The sequence below is a fragment of the Schistocerca nitens genome, chromosome 2 (assembly GCF_023898315.1).
Source record: "Schistocerca nitens isolate TAMUIC-IGC-003100 chromosome 2, iqSchNite1.1, whole genome shotgun sequence".
Lineage (NCBI taxonomy): Eukaryota > Metazoa > Arthropoda > Insecta > Orthoptera > Acrididae > Schistocerca > Schistocerca nitens.
In genome coordinates this window covers 808,000,658-808,006,815 of record NC_064615.1, presented here as the reverse complement: position 1 = coordinate 808,006,815, position 6,158 = coordinate 808,000,658, and positions in this window count along the sequence as shown.

Here is a 6,158-nt window from a genome sequence, read left to right as displayed (position 1 = left end):
TGTAAATGTTGCACTGCTGTATATTGAAATTAAATAATAAACCATTGCTGTTACGTGTGGATTGCAAGATTAAATAAATGATTAAGAAATCAATATCTGTAAAATGAAAAATATTTTTTCTACTTTATTTCTCAGCACAGAGTTTTCTTTTAGTGCACTACATTTTGTGTATAACTGATCATGATTTTTAGACTTGATGTGATTGCCCGCCATTTGCAAAATAATTTTATTCCAGTTTTCTCTTGTTATACCCAGAATGTTATTTGCTGTAGCATTTGTTGAAGTTTGTGAATATAACTCAGATGCAGAGAATAAAGTGGATGAGATGGACTATTTGAATATTTTGGCTATCATAATTGCAAATATATGAGAACTACATTATTCCAGTGAGAGAAGCTTTATTGTTACTGCATAGAGAAAATTAATAATTTTGTTGTAAATTAGCAATGAGACATAATATGGATTTGCAGTCTTTTCCTAAGTTTTTGGGTAAATATCAGTATAGGTGAAACCCAAAACACCAGCTATGGATTTTCCAACTGACAGACTAGATTTTTGCCATTTGGGAACATATCTGTGACTTGCTGCCTACAGAAACTTCTCAAAATACTGATTGGCTGTCTCATTGTAAACAAAAGATAACATCTATTCTCAGAAATGAATGCTGGGTTCAAAATCATTTGAACCCATTGCTTGCACATGTTGTTTATGATATGGGAGTAATTCCTTCTGTACATACACCCTCCACACCATGTTCTACGAAGTGTGCATTTCACAGTTACAATGTCAGATGCTTACTGATGAAATCTTCTCTCACATGATCCATCATTACAAAATTCTTTGTAGAGAACCTTGGGTAAGTCTCTGTGATTAGTGACCCAATTTTTAATATTTCTATCTATGGTGGTAAATTTCTTCCAGTTAGGAATATAGCTGTTGCAAAATTTTTCTCTGTATATTCATTTGGCTTTCCAGGGACTGCATCCTTTGGCACCATATGTCAAGTGCACCTTAGCAAGAGCCTTTTGCAAGTAGCACTCCACATCTGAAAACAAGTGTGAAACTGCAAACAGTTGTAAACCATGCCATGGACACATCACAGTTGCTTGCGTTTTGTTTTTCAAGGTGATGCCACCAATGTTGATGAGATAGGCACATTTTACAAAACGTAAACTGTTAACAAAGGCCTGCCTCATACCACTCACTGTGTTATGATACTGAAATATTAATTTCTGACCATTGGTTCCACATTTCAGAATATTTAATTTGGTATACTCTGCTGTCTGTATAAAGTAAGGATTTAGGATACCCTGTACTGTTTGTTAATGACCTTCTGATGGAGTTCTTAGTGTGGTTCAGGAGGCAGAGGAACCAAGCTCTGCCCACTGTAACCCAACACTCGGACAAGTGAGAAGAGAGAAAAAGCTGCACTTTCTTGAAGCATTGTTGTTAATACACTTTAGTTATTGCTTTGGCACAGCACTGTGCAACATTCACTTTTTAATGGCAACTATACACATAAATACTGTACTTTTAGATCACCATTGTTGGCAGCGGCCACCACAAAACATTTTTATTGGGTGCTACAAGGAAGTCTGCTATTCTTGCTTTTTCTGTGGCCACTGTGTTGTGTGCTGTCAAAGTGAACAACACAAAAGAAATAAAATGGTCAGTATGGCTGAGGTAAAAGATGGGCAGCCAGGAGGAGAGGAGGAGCCTGTCCTTTATTTGAAAATAACCTATTTTAGAGTATGAATACTCATTTTGAAATTGGGGATGAGTGATAATTCTCGATTTGTACTAGAGCTTTTGAAACAGAAATGAGGGAAGAACAACACTTTGACGAGAAAAGGAATTAGTACTTCTTGTAAGCTACTCAAAGATTTCATGCCACAGGTGAACTGAAGTATGTTGAAAAATTATGTATAAACATCCTCACTGCCAGCATCAGTTTTCTTCAAGGCAACAGTGACATGTATTTCTCGACAGTAGTGTGAACATACGGTTTTATTTTATTTTTAACTTCCCTCACTATTATCTGTGTGGCTTACACTCTTTTATGTGTGGTGTATTTTGTTTAAACTTGCATGGGTAGGACAGAGTTTGGGAAGGAAATTGGCTGTGTTTATTTAAAAATGAAAGATCCCAACACATTGTTGCTAGCCTGTTTAGAGAAACTTCATAAAACGTATATCTGGACAGCCAAATTGAAATTGAAACCCTGTTCCTTCTGAATATCCTTTGTATCACCTTATTCTGTTTATTGCTAAGAAGATGGGCTAATATGTATCTAAGTAATTAGTCCAAAATATAGATATATTTTTCCCATGTGGAATGTTTCCCTCTATTATATTCATATAAGTAATTAGTCCTCTATATGAAATTTTAATCTTGATTTATATAGACCTCTGTATCCTTGGCATACAACCGCCAAGGAACATGTGATAAAATGACATGAAAAAAAATAAAAATAAATATTAAGATCTTCAGCTGTAAAGTTCTGAAATTAAAATGACAGGTGAACATTCAGTGTAAGCATTTACTTCATTTTACCATAATCAAAAATGAACAGGAAGGGTGACAGCTGTAGTCTAACAAGACAGATTTTGTTCTTTTATGTAAAATCTATCCACCCCTGCAGTGCTTCCTTTAAACCTCAGGCCCCTCACAAGGACTAACATCTCAATCTATAGAACTTCTTACCCCACTCAAACCATGCACCCCCACCTTTTATCTTCTTCCTAAGATCCACAAACCCAGTCATCCTGGCCATCCTATAGTTGCTGGCTTCAAAGCACCCACTGAATGTATATCTGCCTTAGTTGCTCAACACCTACAACCCACAGTCCAAAGACTCCCCTCCTACATCAAAGATACTGACCATTTCCTCGATTGAAATCTGTGCCCATCCCACTCCCACCACACACCTTGTGTCACCATTGATGCCACCTCCCTCTATACCAACTTCCCCCATGTACTTGGTCTGCCTGCTGCTGAACATTTTCTCAGTCAGTGCCCAGCTGATTCCAAACCTATGAAATCCTTCATACTCATCTTAACTTTATACTTACCAACAACTACTTCACCCTTGAGGGGCAGACATACAAACAGGTCAGTGGTATGGCCGTGGGAACCGGTATGGCTCCTTCCTATGGCAACCTTTTCATGGGTTGCTTGGAGGGTGCTTTCATGGGATCCATAAGTCTTCAACTCCTGGTTTGGTTTAGATACATTGATGACATCTTTACCATATAGACTCATGGTTAGGCTGACCTACGAAAATACCTGGAATCTCTGAATACCTTCTCCCAATTAAATTTCACATGGTCCTTTTCCGCATCCCATGCCACTTTCCTTGATGTCGATCTCGTCCTCATCGAAGGCCAGCTACACACATCCGTCCACATTAAACCTACCAACGCACAACAGTACTTACATTTTGACAATTGCCATCCTTGCCATGTCAAACATTCCCTCCTATATGGCCTTGGCATCAGAGGTAAACGTGTTTGTTCAGATGCAGACTCTTTGCAGCAATACAACACTATTCTCACCTCAGCTTTCACTGCACATAATTACCCCACGAGCCTAGTTAAAAAGCATATTTCCCGGGCTATAGTGTCCAATCCTGGTACTGCTGATCCCTCCAATAAACAACTTCAGAACATATCACTTGCGACTCAGTATTATCCTGGTGTGGAATGTGTTAATCAGCTACTTTGACAGGGCCATTACTTCCTAAAACCATGCCCTGAAATGAGATCTATTCTGTCTGAAATTCTGCCCACCACACATAAAATAGTTTTCTGTTGCCCTCCCAGTCTCCACAATTTTCTTGTCAAACTGTATGCTCCTTCTGCACCCATCTCCCTACACTATGGCTCCTACCCCTGTGACTGTCCCTGCTGCAAGACTTGCCCTATGCACCCTCCTACCACCATCTATAGCAGCCCTCTAACTGGCAAAACATATACTGTCAAAGGGAGAGCAACCTATGAAATGACACAGGTCATATACCAGCTATTATGTAAACACTGTTTGGCCTTCTACCTTGGCATGACTACCGCCAAATCCCTGTTACAGAGCATGCTCCACATGAGTCATAACCTCGGCAACTGTTTCACCACATGTGCCATCTGGATTCTTCCCCCAAACACAGTAACTCAGAACACCGCAGGTGGGAACGAGCACTACAACATGTCCTTGGTTCTTGCCACCCACCTGGCTTTAATTTATGGTATGTTACTGGGCTACAACTTTGCTTCCGCCGTTTTTTCTCACAGTTTGAGGCTTTATTGTGGGCATCTTACAAAACATTTACGTTTCAAAGTATTGGCCATCACTGGCCACTACTTTCTCCCATCTTTCGGGCATACGAATCCCGCGGTGGAAGAACTGGGCGTCTTTCGAGAATATCATGCAGCGATCCAATTTTGCAATTGTTCATATGACAGGAAACACTGGGCAGCCAGGTCGTGTGCCATTGAACTAAAAAGTTGGTAGTCAAAGGGAACGATGTCTGGAGAATATGGCGGGTGGGGTAGGACTTCCCATTTTTACGACGTGGGGTCGAGCACTGTCCTGCTGCAAAAACACATTTTTTGTGTCTTGTCGCTGTACTGTGGCCATTTGTCTTTCAGTGATCGGCTCAAACACATCAATTGCCTTCGATAAATATCTCCTGTGATTGTTCCCTTTGGCTGCAGTGGCATCGAAAGCTTTCTCCCCTTAACAATTATGCCAGTCTTCATCGTCAAAATCAACATTCTTGAAGCATGGAAACCATTTTCTGTAAAGTTCTGTCACTAACAGGCGTATCATCATAGGTCTTACCCAGCTTTTTATGAGCCTCAGCTGCAGATTTCTTCATATCAAAGCATAAAATTAAAACCTTCCACAGACGACGAGAATAGGGCTCGTAAGTTGACATATTCAGCCGAGAATAACTTTAAGATGCAATCAAAAATCAGTTAATATTTTGATGGCATTATTTTCTCAAATGCCTAAGCTTACTGTATGACACTTACAACCTACGACTTGCGCCACTACTTTCCACTAATGCTGTCGACTGCAAAACGGTGGAAGCGAAGTTGTAGACCTAATAATTTCTTGTGTCTCAGCATTTCTTCACAGTAGCCACTATTTGCTTCACTCCATTTTAGTTTCCTACATCTTTCACTGTCTTACCCATCTATTTTAAACCGCTCCCTCACACCTCTGTTACGTACAGTGCACTTAGCTTTTCACTCTTATTAACTCATGCATGATGTTTAAGCAGTAATCTCTATCTGCATATTACCCTGTCTTCCACCTTTCTCTCAGGTTTTCAAATCGCATTTGACACAGTCCCCTACAATCAGTCTTTCCTTCTCATCCCATGCGGTATGTCTCCCCTGACCTGCAGTTCTGGGTGACTTTCCTGAAATCTACCACTTTTCCTAGGCCTCTTTTTCCTTCACCCCTCTTGCTTCCCCTTCAATTGTTCTGCCTGAAGAAGGAGGCACTGGATCTGAAAGTTTGCAAGTTACAAGTGTCTTTTTAGTGTGTGTTCTGCCGCCGCTTAGTGAATAGATTTTTTATCTATCCAGTTAAATTGTTTAATTTGTCCTTTTTGTAACATTGTTAATATTCCAACCTTGACTTTTCATTGTGTGGTGGTGATACATAAAGTTTAAGGGCCGGATTCACAGTTGGGAGTTTTCACCTAATGTAATGAGACCTGGTCCAGATGCTCCTGTGACCAGCCTAATATCCTTATGATGGACTGTATTGGGGAATTTTGAGATGATATGGTGAAGGAACACACACAGTGCAGTGAAGCTGGAACTGCTTAGATACCTCATAAAATTGGAGAAAATACGTTTGGTCAGCTTCTCATGTCTTCTACCCAATACATTTTAAAATGCTGAACAATTTGAGGGACTATGCTTACAGATCCTTCAGTTGTGGTAATCATGAAAACTTATTATTGAAAATGAATCCCAGAAACAATTCTTTAAAATTTAAAATGGTGTCCCTCCTTTGAAATTTTGGAAGATAACAAACGTTGAAGTTGTGAAGAGTTTAGAACAACACACACATTTAGCAGCAGAAAATTTAGGACTGATATTTTCTGCACACACTTCCAACATTTTAATTGTCATTTACAACTGCTTTGT